This window comes from Anopheles stephensi, chromosome 2 (assembly GCF_013141755.1).
Source record: "Anopheles stephensi strain Indian chromosome 2, UCI_ANSTEP_V1.0, whole genome shotgun sequence".
NCBI lineage: Eukaryota > Metazoa > Arthropoda > Insecta > Diptera > Culicidae > Anopheles > Anopheles stephensi.
In genome coordinates, this window is record NC_050202.1 from 91,312,194 (window position 1) to 91,325,339 (window position 13,146).

The 13,146-nt window shown below is 48.9% G+C and overlaps 2 protein-coding genes across 8 annotated transcripts in view; one reads left to right on the forward strand and one right to left on the reverse strand.

Moving 5' to 3' along the window:
- LOC118507127 (sal-like protein 3) overlaps positions 1-13,146 on the forward strand; it is a 186,539-nt gene that overhangs the window by 15,933 nt on the left and 157,460 nt on the right. Inside the window, exons 3-4 of one of the 7 annotated variants that reach the window (XR_004905588.1) lie at positions 1,934-2,229; positions 2,304-3,316. The exons of 5 other annotated variants lie outside the window; for them this stretch is intronic. The gene's annotated coding sequence lies outside the window, so the exon portion shown is untranslated. Of the gene's footprint in view, positions 1-1,933; positions 2,230-2,303; positions 3,317-13,146 lie in introns of those variants that run through there. One more of the 7 variants, XR_004905593.1, reaches the window with a different exon arrangement.
- LOC118507137 (mucin-19-like) overlaps positions 1-13,146 on the reverse strand; it is a 98,560-nt gene that overhangs the window by 15,674 nt on the left and 69,740 nt on the right. The window lies entirely within an intron of this gene.

The following is a 13,146-nucleotide window of genomic DNA, read 5'->3' on the forward strand; positions in this document are numbered from 1 at the left end:
GACGAACGATCGCACGCGCGCGCGCTTGCTCGTTAAGGGCGTCCCAGCTGGTCTAGGGTGGCCTAGGTAACTCGGGCCTTCGAGGGAAGGATTGGTCGTGATCTAGAAAAAAAGGCATCACCCCGGTACCGTGATGCCCGGAAGGTGTGAGTGCTCTCATTACGAAGTTTTTCGTTTTCGTTGCTGGCTGAAGCTCGCGTTGAATGAAGTCTTTTGACGGTCCATTTGACGTGGAGGCTCTTCGCGCGAGCTTCACCAGAGTTCTGGGGAGGTCCTCCGCACTGAGGCTGAAAAGGGCGACAGGAAGATCTTCGAGTTCCCCGCATGGGGTCTGGGCTGGTTACGTCGTCACAACTCCCCAAGAAATTAAATACCGCTTAGTTCGCTTTGGAAAGGGAAATTAGAACAGTTAACGTTAACGCGCATCTATCGGTTTGTCACGATTTCTTCGACGATGCTCTTTTAGACATTCTCGATATCTTCTTTCCCTCTCTGGCTCCATACGGAAGCGTAACGAACTAGAAACATTTTTATCTCACGCAAAACGGTGCTCTTTTTCACATGCCAATACATTGTTGCGTGCACTTGTTCATGCAAGAACCCACCCCATTTTCTTGCTGGAACAGGCAGATAACGTGGAACGGATAGCCAGAAAGACCGTTTCGATTGCGAGGCAAGATAATATTAGGTTTTATCTCAAAATCACTCACTGCATCGAAGCAGGCCTCCGCATTAATAGCGCCTACTTTGTAGAGGAGCAAAAGCAGCGAACGATCAACTGGCTGCCATGGAGAGGATGAAGGAAAAAACTGATCCTATTCATCAATGAGCCACTTATTAAAGGCTCCAAATAGATGCTCCGCCGTCATGTATGTTCACGAGCAAACCTGCATGTGTGTGTGTGTGTTTTAGCGCATCACCATTTTATCTATCGCTCGAGGCACAGGGTGAACTTTTCCCGCCGAGAAGCGCCCAACGGAATCGCTTTAATTTATGGTCGTGTATTAATGTCAAAATATGACTTCGCACATCACGTTTCGTACCGGGGATGCGCCGGGCTACCTCATTCGCCGCGAAGAGAAATGCAGCGTTCTTCGCGGGTGCGCGCACCAAACGAGCCGGGGTGCGCGCGCATAAATTATGGCAACGACGAGGTTCATGCGCCCGGCAGTGCGCAAAAAACCGTGACAAACATAAAACGCGGGCCGAAGATGCTTCTAATTAATCTCCCCACGCCAGCGACTAGACGAGCAGGAATTATCGAAAATAAATCTTATCGACTTCCGTGGACGGGATTGCTAGAGGAGGTCCCTCGTAAAAGATGATTTAATGCGCCACCTGATTGTGGCACAAATGCAGCAGCACCGAAGGATGGAATCTGAATCTGCAAGAGCTAACTTCTGCAGCTGTCGTCCTACAAGTCCTGGTCCGGCCAGGATGGAAACCCCCGGTGCGCTCTCGATCAAAAAGCGCTCAGCGAAGATTATCTTCGAACGCTAAGAAATCCTGCACCCGTCAATCGATCGATCGATCAGCACAGTTTACAGGAAAATATCGAGCAAATGAACTGTAGTGTTTGTTGGACATCGTTGGACAAGATCATAAAATGCAAAACCGATCGTCGCGATCGCCAGCATCCGTTCAGTGTCGGAACTCCCGCAGGGGCAAAGCGACGACGAGCGACCCGAGCCAGCCTTATCCGGCTCGATCAGTTAGCGAGGCCAAAACGATTCGGAGGCCCACATTATGCAAATGTAAAGTTCGAGGAGTTCGGACTCGATGAGGCACTTCTCACTACTTTGGAACGCGATTTTGACACCTTCGAATCGAACCCTCTCGGGACAGTTTTATATCACTCGAATAAAATCCAATAAAATTCGCTGATAAATGGTGGGAATCCAACGGCTAACGGAACATTAACGCATTTCCCAAGGGACTGTCTGTTTGGGGGGAAGTGTAAAATCGAATCGAAAATTCGTTAAACACACTCCTGGTGGGTTCCTCGAACGGAACGGAGAAGAAGACAAGTAATCGTCAGGGCTTCGGGACCCCGGCCGACGCAGCTCTAATCAACTGAATGGAGAAATGAAGGAAGATAAAGACAACGAAGCGATTCTCCGTGGAGCGGTGCGGTTTCCCGGGAGGAGAAGGGTTTGAAATGTGACAGCTGAAGCACGATTTGTTGCTGGGGTCTCTTGCGTCGCACGGCCCAGCACGGCGGCACTACCGGTAGGCGACCGTTTTGACGGCGACCAATTAATTATGAGTATTTCGCTGTTTACAATTTCTTTATCTCTCCTTAGCCGTCATCTGCTGGCCGTGGCGTTACGCTGCGCTGGGACGATCGTGGGCAGCAGTAGCAGTAGCCGAAGCCCTTCCGAGCTGGGAACCGGGAGGACAACACTTACGGAAGCAGCTGGTGAAATATGGTGACGCGTACAAGTCCGTGCGCAAATGATTAAGCAGACGACCGTTGACTAGCGCCGTGCGCCGCCGACAGGACCGAAAGAGAGTGAGAGATGGGAGCGTGCCGATAGCGACCGGTTGATATGCGGCGGCAGGGCGATGAATTATTCAACGCCACTCCGAGGTCCTCCGAGACTCGCAAGAAAATGGACCACTTTTACCACACTGAGGTTCTAGCTGGCGCCATTTTCGACACGTAGTACCCCATCGTGTAGGTGTCGTTCGTTCGTTCGTTCGTGGGGTGGATGTCTTTTGCTTGCCCCAGTTCACGGACCTGACAGCCCGGTTTGTTTTGTTGTCAGTATCAGGTCGTGTCACGCTATTGGCGCACAGTACGGCCGAACCGCATTGCAATCGGGAACCGGGGCAGATGGTCGTACTGTTTGCAGTTACGTAAATCACGCGAGCTGCGAGTTGAAGCTGAAAGTGTGCGGGATCTCTGATACGGAGCGGGTTCCCGGGGGCGCAATCGGCGGGCCATCTTCAGAAGAGGGCCCATGGTATCATTAACCATTGGACTAATAAGTGTCGAGTGCCATAAATAAAACCAACATCACGATCTCGAGCAGCAGTAGCGCCGCGTTGTGCACACATATGGGGAACATAGGGGAAGGATGCCGATCTTGGCAGCTGTAGAACGTCACATCTCGATCGCTCGTCGTGAGCGAACACAACTGCGGGAGCGACTTGTAAAACAAAAATCATAAGGAGCCCCCGTTCACAAACGCTACCAATGCTGCTCGCTCGAAGCAATTCTGCGGATTGTGCAATTCGGGTGTTGGATTTCGAACGTGATGCAGTAATTTGATTTAGGTCCTCCTTGCCAAAACCTGCGACCGCGACGCGAGATCTATGGGAACTTGGATGACGATCGAGTCAGCTGGTATTCACGGTGGTCTCACAGCAATAGTAGTAGTAGTAGTTGTAGTAGTAGTAGTAGTTGGGACCGCTCTCTGTACGCCAGAAGCAAGGTATGCGTGATTTGCTTCAACTTCTTCTTCTTGTTCCTCGTCTTGCCCAACCGTAAACATCTCCGTGTCATGCCCTCGGCAGTGCGACCCTTAACGAGAGGAAGCGGACACACGACGATCTTTAGCGCATAAATAATGTTTGCGGCAGCAAGTGTACCTGTGTACCGTGTCCGCGGTTCCGTTGCAGGCAAAACGGGGCGACCAAACGAAAAAAACGCAATTACTGCCGAGTTCTTCCTCCCGAGCGAGCGGAGTCTGTGGCAGCTAGAGTTGGTCTACTAGAGTCAACTACCGGATGGAATGAAATTGATCTTTGCTGACTTTTCTCACAAGGTGGCCCCCGGGTTGTTAGAGGGAAACGAGCAAGGTCATAAAGATGCACGCACATGATTATCGCGCCGCGAGTTAACTGACGCGGAGGTCCAGCGCATGTGTGCATGCGTGATGCCCGTTCCTTATTGTGCATGGCCTGTGGGAAAAGAAGGAAATTTTCTGCAAACGCATTACTCGCCCCTGCGGGTCAGCCGGAGCCAGTCAAAAGGTGCAGCTAACGATGTCGGCCCGCAACTGCGGGTGAGTCAGAGACCCGCGAGTGCGTACCATTTGGGCGGGCGTTGCCTCCAGAGAAAATGCCCATACGCTTGGGGCATTCTGCGATCGGTCTGCGTTTCGATTACGTATGCATCAATGTTCACGATCACGGCAATTGATCGGCGAGCCCGATCGGATCAAGATCAGTAGCAGTCCGGGACCACCCGGACGACTCGCCTTTGCCAGGCAAGTGAGCTGTTAGTGGAGATCAAAATAAATTGATCTTGCGGTGGAGATACTACAGGTAGGGAGGTGTCCTATAATCCCCAGACTTCCCTGCACTGAAGCCCACCGGTTAGTGCACGGCAGAAGTTAATTAATAATGAATCATAACTAATGTTTTGGCAAGTTGCTTGATCGGGGTGTGGCGCGAAGGGAATGCATATCGGGATTGTTTCTGCGCCGGGGCAACAAATTGTGCGCATGCCGAACATGATGGCAAACAGCTGGGCATGCCTTGCCGGACCGCTTCTGTGTGGCAGCGAGTCGTGTTCGATGTACTGTCAAAATTGTCGTGTTCGGGTAAATTACCGAAACAATTTGATCTCCGCGCCCAAGGTGGGCTCGCATGTACTAATTTAATCTCTTCTTGCCCTTGCCACTCCTTAGTTCCCTACCTCCGATCTCCCATGAAGTGTTGCAGGGAGTAGTAAAAGGTGCCATTCTCGCGTCACCTACCGGCCGGCTCACGACCTTCCGTAATGAAGCATGACTTTTTGACATAATTGGAGTCACCACCCACCCACCCACCGACCGTCCAGCAGGAATGGGCGTGATTCACCACCACCGTGAGCGTGAAATCGTTTCATTCATCGAACCGCGGATCCTCGCGGACTATCCCCAAAGCTAGACAAAACGGTGCTCAACGGCACGCAAATTAGCTGCGACGACGAGTCAACGAATCGATTGAAATTAATGTTTATTTTATTCGGTGTGAATTTGAGGCGCGCTTGGTCAACAAGCAATGCTCGGAGCCACTCTGATGGAATCTGATTATATTTACATTTACATTTCATTTCCATATGCTACCGATCGTGGTGGCGCTGCTGCTGCTGCTGCTCCGAGGATCACATTTCGAAGAGACGTGATGCGGTGCGGAGCATTGTTAGCATAAGCATGAATGGGTGGCTTCGAATGAATGAAGCAAAACGATGATCCGGTTCGATCTGCCGACACGCATAGACACATAGACACACACACACACATTTGTTTTCTCCGGATGGACGGCAGGGTGTCTTGTTATCATCGTAACAGTTTCTTCCCTTCCTTCCGTGCGCTCTTCACTCGTTCGGACTGGAAGCGGAAATCTACGCTATTTATCATCACGACGACGACTTAACAGTGGAGCTAGTTAGGGAGGCCGTTTAGCTTGGGCTTTGATTAAAATTTGCGATACATGAAAATAGACTATCCGTGCTCCGGATGACTCACATCACCGCCATTAAAGCACGCTGTTTATGGTGGCGAAGAAGAGGCCCGGATCGGCGCGCTGATTTAAACCGCTCGATCGAATGCTCTAATGAAGCAACTGCTGGCGATGCGAAAGCCTAGCGATCCTGGAAATTATTTCCCTGATGATGATCGGGAAAAGAGTGTTTTTGCTAATTTTATCGAAGACGAACGAGGCTGCCCTTTGGCAAAGTTTTAGCCGGCTGGAGAGACCATCTTCAGGAATCTCTATTCCCACGCTTCCAAGCACCAGCTTTGCAAACCGGCGAGCGAGACAGATGACAGACGCGGAGATACGATCGGCGTTTCAATGTCGCCTAATGAGGTGGCTTCTGACGGGAGCATTTTTAAATGGTCGATTCCACATCTCACTCGGAGCGGGTCATCAAAATGTTTCGGGATGTTCCCGAGGTCCATACCCTCGGGGGACGAAATCCGCACACTCACGTGGTCCGTAAGATGTTGAAACATTATTACTCCACGCGGGTTACCATCCGGCGACCGTGATGTGAAGTTTTCAGCTTTTTTCGGCCGTCAAACAACAAATCGCTGAAGCAGGGATTAAAATTTCACCGAAAAACCTCTAGCGACTAAATATTCGGAAGCCATCGCTCGCTCGCCAACGGTGTTGGACACCTTTTTTTCGCATCGATCATCTCGTGCCGGACTTCGAGCCAGCGTGAACTTTTATTAACTGATGTCGCTTTTCCATTGCGTGCTGTCAAAGTGTTGCGCTGCTTCAGTTTCGAATTAATACATCACCTAGGCTAATGCTGTCTGGCCGACCGAGTTCACACATTTATCATTCGTTTGGCGTTCGTGTTACCGCCTCTCGAGTGTGTTGTTACTAAACAAAGATGCAAACAGCGAAGAATATTGGCTAAAGTACGTACGTTCGGCACATGTTGTTTCGCAGGACATAACAATATATCATATTCTTCTCCACCCTTTTTGGTGGATAAAATGCACCGCAAAAGAATAAAAAAAAAAAACCGCCAGGCCAATCCACACTATTCACACTTCGCCCGCGAGCCAAAAGCGGGAGCGGATCGCACAAAATGCAGATGCACACGCGCGACGACACATTCGTGACTTCCTGAAGATTGTATTTATTTTCGATGTTTGTTTGGCGGTTTGTTTGGCCGGTAAGTTATTACCCTCGGGACCGGTGTTGGCGCATGTCCTTGTGGGCAACGGGGAGTGGGTTGCACCTTTTGTTAAATTGATTGCTTTTATAGCGTGTGAAAACATGCATAAAGAAGGCGAATTGGAGTGGTTTTTGTGTGCAAGGCAGCCAAATGCAACGAAATGCAGGTGCAGAAATGGAGCCAGAGAAGCGGAATGATATTTTTTTTTTTTCGCAACAACCGACCAACCAACGACAGAAATAAGGCACAAAATTTAAGCCCAGACTTTCGGTGACAGGTTGTCCAATTAATCATCGGCGGTCGGTTTTACCGGTCGACCCGAGAGGGTGGTTGTTGTTTGCTTAAGCTGCTTGTACGCATGCATCACCCGGTACACAATAAACTTCAAATGCAAATGAACATGTTAACTTATAATAATTACATGCCGGCACCCGGCTCGTGTGTGCGTGCGTGTGGGTGTACATTTCGAGCGGCAAGGGGTTTTTTGTGTTTTTTACTTTGCGTATTATTTCTTCACATCAACGCGACGCGGTTAAAATCGAAAGCAGCGGCAGCAGCACTTGAGCGCTCCTTTCGGCTCCGGGAGAAATATCAAAACGCGCGACGATGACGCCGTATCGCTTAATAAAGTGCCTGTTGCCTGCCTCTGGTGAGTGTGTGTGTGTGTGTGTAGGGCTTATTTATGGCATGTAATCTGAAGGTAATATTTCATAAGTAAAATAGACACACACTCAGCATCTAATCGAGCGCGATCGACCGTCCGACCGACCGTTGGCCGATCGTTTGCCAGTGTGACTCCTTTTTTTTCGTTGTTTGTCGCTACTGCAATGACCACGGGCTACGGAGGTGCAGCAAAACGGTTACCATTGCAAGGTATGTGTGTGTGTGTGTGCTTGCTGAGGGCAGTTTTATAAATCATGCTCCGGAGCTCATCTAGCATTAAAAGTACACTACTCCCGGTGTTGCAGGATATTTCGAAACATAGTAGAATCGCCCAGAGAGAGAGAGAGAGAGTTGGCTCGGTGCAAGATAAAGTTCATTTTTATTAACCTGCTCCAAGAGCTTGATGCCGATCGAATTAAAAAAAAAACCGCTCAGGGGGTGCATGTGCTATGATAAAGCGCGAAAACCGATTCCAACCACAACCACGTTGCATAACGGGGGTATGCAAAATCTGTGGCGGTTCGATTTCACGAAAAACTGTATAAAACTGTGTGTCCCGAACTCGGCGAATCGTTTCTCGTGGGCAATAATTCTTCGTTCGCTACTAGCACCCGAACAGCAATCAGCGGGCAGCATCAGCAGAGGAAGAAGCTTTTATGAATATGGAGTTTTGATGTTCGTTTGGATATCAAGGTCAAAGGAGGGCTCGATTAAGACGGTTCTACCATGGTCGGCTGCGTGGTAATGTGTTGGCCGTCGCGTGCATTAGCCTCGATACGATTTTTTTCTTCTCTCTCGATTGATCCCTGCGGCAGAGGTCCGATGGAAAGGAGGATGCTCATCGACTGGATGGAGGGAATAATGCAGACGAAGGACGCATCGTTATAAGAAATGCAAAACACAAAAAGATTGTCCCCGCGGTGGTCACTAAATGATCGTAAATTATTGGTTTTGACGGCGGGCCAGGTCGGCAGTGTCGTCGGATGCTTATCGGATCTGACTGTTGCTGCTGCTGCTGCGTGGTAACTCCGATCCGGTAAAAAAGGAGCAAACACAAAAAATGGGGGGAAAGAATCAATATTATGATCGCAACCTCACTTTCCGTTAACGATTATTGCCACGGTTTAAGCGGTCTCCTTCCAATACGCAAGGAAGAATGATTTTATAAATTCGAAAATAATTGCCATCATATTTCCTCGCGCGCTTACATTACTTTGTGTGCGGCTGCGTGTGTGCGCGTGTGTATGGAAAAGCAATCAGCGGTGATCAGGTTGTAGCCGCCAGTCAGGAAAAAAGACAAACAACAGCGGCAGATTCCTTTTAGGACTTCTGAGCCGGCCGACAAACACAGGTGATAATTCGATTTTTGGTGGTTGCCTTCTCGAGCTTTGAGGTGCATAATTCGTTGCGCCACCGGTTGGTGGTGAGTGAAGATTAAAATAATAACTCATATTTCACCTTGCCCGTGTTGAGAAGGGTTTTAACTTATCTTGTGCCCTCCAAGCAATAAAAAGGGTCATCCTTTTTGAAGGCGAAGAAGACGGATGGACACGTTCGTATTGCCGTCATAAGTGTCACGAAATGAAATCAGTGCTTACCTTAAATCTTTTCAACAACATCCAAAGGACGGTAAAAAGGGGGGTAAAAAATCCTTGGCATCTCCTTCAAGACGACCCTGATCATACCGATCGGCTCCGTCAACGATGGCGGGCTCACATTTGCGCAGTTCCAGTGGCGCACTGGTTCCGTAGCATAATTCAGATGCACTTTTAAAAGTCCATTTAATTAAAAGTCCCAAGAAAGCCGCGCTGGAAGAAATTTGTCCATAACCATTCGTTTTAATGCATTTCCTCCCGGTGGTAGGTAGTCGGACGCGCGTTTGTTTTATCTCCTATCCTTCCTTCCTTTTCAAGGTTTCTTGGCAGCCGGTCGGCCGGCCGGGAGGAGGGTTTTCGAGAGCGGCAGGACACTTCCGTCCACGCCTGCTGCACACCACTGCCACTCCCGCAAACAGGGGTTGAAGATTTAGTTGTATTTCTGCGAAAAACCACCAATGGGAGATGTTCGTGGCGAAAGAGGCAACACAAAAATGCTGCACCTTGCACCCTCTCGGCACAATCGCAGTGTGGGTCGCAGGTTGCAGTCAGGTGATTTTGCGACCCCCGCAGAGTTTACGCCACCTTCCGGTTGTGGTGGTCGCTGCTTCGGTCGGCACGTTGGGAAATTTATTGACCCCCGCGTGGACGAGCGGTGACTCGCGGTGACTACCGGCTACGAGTGCCGGTGGCGTGCGCAAGTCAACGGAAGTCTACCGCTTGCGGCATGCTTTAATTGGGGATGATTTAACGAAATCGGAATGAATTGGTGGCCATTCAATCGGAACGGGGGTACGAAAAACTCGTGACACTCTCCACCGAGCGACATATTATTAGCCTGCAACAAAGTTACGAAAAAACGGATTAGAGCTCATTATTCGGCCGTGGCAACAACCGGGCGACCAGCAAGCCAATTAAATAGAACCCGGAAAGGAAACGGAGCAAGTTCTGAATCGAACACCGAAATGCCATTTGATCCTGTCCTGTTGAGGGAAGGGCAGAGATTGAGAGCGCGAGAGAGAGAGAGTTCGCTAACGATAGAAATGAACCACACCACGGTGCAGATGGAATGGATTTTAATTGAATTATCAGCACCGAAATTCGTTTACCCACGGAGATTTATTTCTTTGGCTCACTTTGGCTGCCCAGCGGAGTTGCAGCGGAGATGGTTGGTTGCACCGACTGGCTGCAATTGCGTCGCTTGCTTTTGTGCGAAAATCTCCTAAAAGATGGCGAAAAACACATTTTGACATATTACCTGATTATTTTGATTAATATCACTGTCTGCCCGGAGGGGTTTGTTTTTAGTTGCCCGAGGGCTCATCCAGCGATGCCGAGCCGGGTGTTGTTTGTACGACGCACCGTCGCATCGAAACCTGATACATTTTTAATTACGAACGGTTTTTTGTTTGTTTTCTTTTGGCTTTCCCGTTTTCTTTCCGCAGGCTTTATCTGCCGGGCCGGTCATTTTTGGGGTGAAAATAAAAATGGAATTGGCGGAATAGCTATGCATGTCTTTTTTTTTTGGTGAACTTCTCAGGATCAAAACCAAGGGAGAGAGAGAGTGCGAGCGTGTCCCTCGAGTGCGTTTGAAGATCCTTGTGTGTCCCGCTGCACTTGCGAAATAATTAATTTTAATTAACGCGAAAAAGCGCATTCGCAACTCGTGAAAGCGTTGCGCGCGCGCGACCTTCGCCGCTGAAGCCAATTGCCGGAATCGGACGCCTTCTATGCGCAATCCAACCCAAAAGCGGACGACGAGCTTGAATGGCTGTGAAAAATTGCACTCACTGATTCCCTTGGCGCGTTAAAACAAAATCCGATACCCGAGAAACTTATTGATTACTATCGGCCTTCCTTCGCAAGGGGGACGCTTCCAGTGGATTGTTCTTGTTTTCGGGAGCGATTCCAGGACTGCTGCTACGCTCGCCTTCCCCATGCGGTGGGCTTTTCGCTGTGCGCTGATTAATCAACGGCAATGTTTTACTTTTGCGCGGGACCCATCGCCCATCGCCCCGGTGCAAATGAGTGCTACCGAATTTTCAATTAAAAATGAGAATTTTAATTATCACCATCGATTTGAACATGATTGCGCGCGGATGCGATTTCGGGGTGGAGTTAGTGGAGTTGAGCCCACCTGCAGTTTATCACTGCACTTGTTGCGGACTGGGCGGCAGGTGGTTGGCTGGCCGATCGCCGAGGGTGATGGTTGGAGGGCAGATAAATGAACACAGAAGGTATGTGCTCCTGTATGGGGGTTTAACATATTTGTGTTATTTCAAGATAACGATCGATCGAGCGTTTGGTTGCATTATTGTAGTTTACGATGGCAGGAAATGGCCACTTCGCACACACGCACACACACACATAAGCTTATTTATTTTAAAAGTTCACAAAACGGTTGCGGAAAGAAATAAAATACGACTCTCTTGTTGATCAATAATTTTGATTTGAATTCGTCTTTTTTGTTAGGCTTTATAACTTCAGAAACCTTGGCCAGGATGTCAAGAGTTCCTACAGCAAAGTGTATAGCCCTAAGCATGGGGAATCAGCCAGGATGGGATTTGATATCAACTCGTTCCTATCAGGAAGCAGAATCGCTACTCCTTTTGACATTTTGACACTTCCAGACGCCTTTCAAAATGACCTGGTATCTTAACAAGCATTTCTATCTCGGAGTCTCGGAAAGAATAGGAAACCTTTAGTCGATCGAATGATATGGATTCCTGTTCTATCTGAACATGTTCCTCCAAATCTTGCACAGAGCTCAGAAATGGCTCAAATTCTACCAAATCATCACGAAAATCAATCCATCGTGAAGTCCTAGAAGACTCTACAATAATAGCCTCAATCATAGTTGCAAGCTCTTTTAAGCCTTTGATGTACAGTTGTTCTTTCATCTTGGCCATGCAACGTTCTTGATGATTGATTTGTTGAGAGACAACTTCCATTATCGACGTTGTTATTCAAAGGGCTTTCTGCTTGGAAACACGCTCATCTAGTTCAGGATTCCTTGAGATCAAGGGGTAGAAAGTAAAAGTTATCAGGTTTTCCTGATCAGATTCTGAGCCCTTTTGGGGTCTGGTAAGATCGTCGGGTTGCCAGGATCTGGTATTCCTCGATATACCAATTTTCTATATATCATTTCTATATATAAAGTATATCTATACTATACGAAAAGGTGCCGCATCGTTTTGTGTTAGTAACTCTGTTAAATTAATATGATTTTCAATTCGCTTCTCAAGCCGTATGACAAGTGTGTCCCTGACAGGGTTGACTTCGACCTCTAGCAAAGCTGACAGAAAGGTCTCCCTCAATCATGCAAATCATCGCATCGACGAGTGAAATAATTTCAATTTTTTGTTGCTGCTGCTGGTGCTGCTGCAAGTTCCTCGCCTGCACTCAACATAGAATGCGGAATGCGACTAGACGCAGAGACTGGTTTGAAATGGCATCATTCCACGTCGTTGTGCATCTCCCAGGCAGCAGCATCAGCAACAGCAGCTTTCGGTTGCATGGGTGCGTGCGCCGATCTGTTTTTTGCGTTTAATATTTGCGGAGCAAGTTTGCGATTCCATTCCATAGCGCTGCGTCGTCCGCGAACGTAAAAGGAGGCGCAAGAAAAATAGCAGACTCCGCTCCCCGAAACGCGTTGGCGGCGACGCATTGGGTGCATCGCGCGAATAGGAAAGCAATCATGCAGCAACGATGCACCGGGTGATGGTGGTGGCGGTGACCCGGTGCTGGTGATGGTCGCTCTAAAAGGTGAGATGATTAAAGGCCGCAGCTGTGCACCGGCGGTGGTTGCCTTTAGCCGAGCAAGAGCGCGCGGTACATCACTTAATTAACACAATATTCCAGTTCTGTGTGTGTGCGATGTTTTTTTTGCTCTTGTAGCGTAATTCTGTTTTTTTTTTTTCTACTTGTAACTGCAGCAAATCGTCTTCCTCGTGGAGGAGAGTCAAACGCACGAGGGCGCGTGCGATTCACGCATTTTCCGATCGACAAAGATTGGGGCTGATGGTGTTGGGCCGTGGTGCGCACGATCTGCGCAACATTCGATGGACGACGACCCTTTGGCCGGCCATTTTATTGCTCTCGATCTTTTCTAATCGATGTTCGATTTGCTCTTTGCTCTCCCCCTCCCCGATGTGGAGCGTGCGGTGGAACGCGATTGCGCACATAAAATAATGTGACGCAGATGGAAAAGAAGGCAACGTCGGTATGCACGTCGGTCGTATCGGGCGCGCATCGGATCTTCTG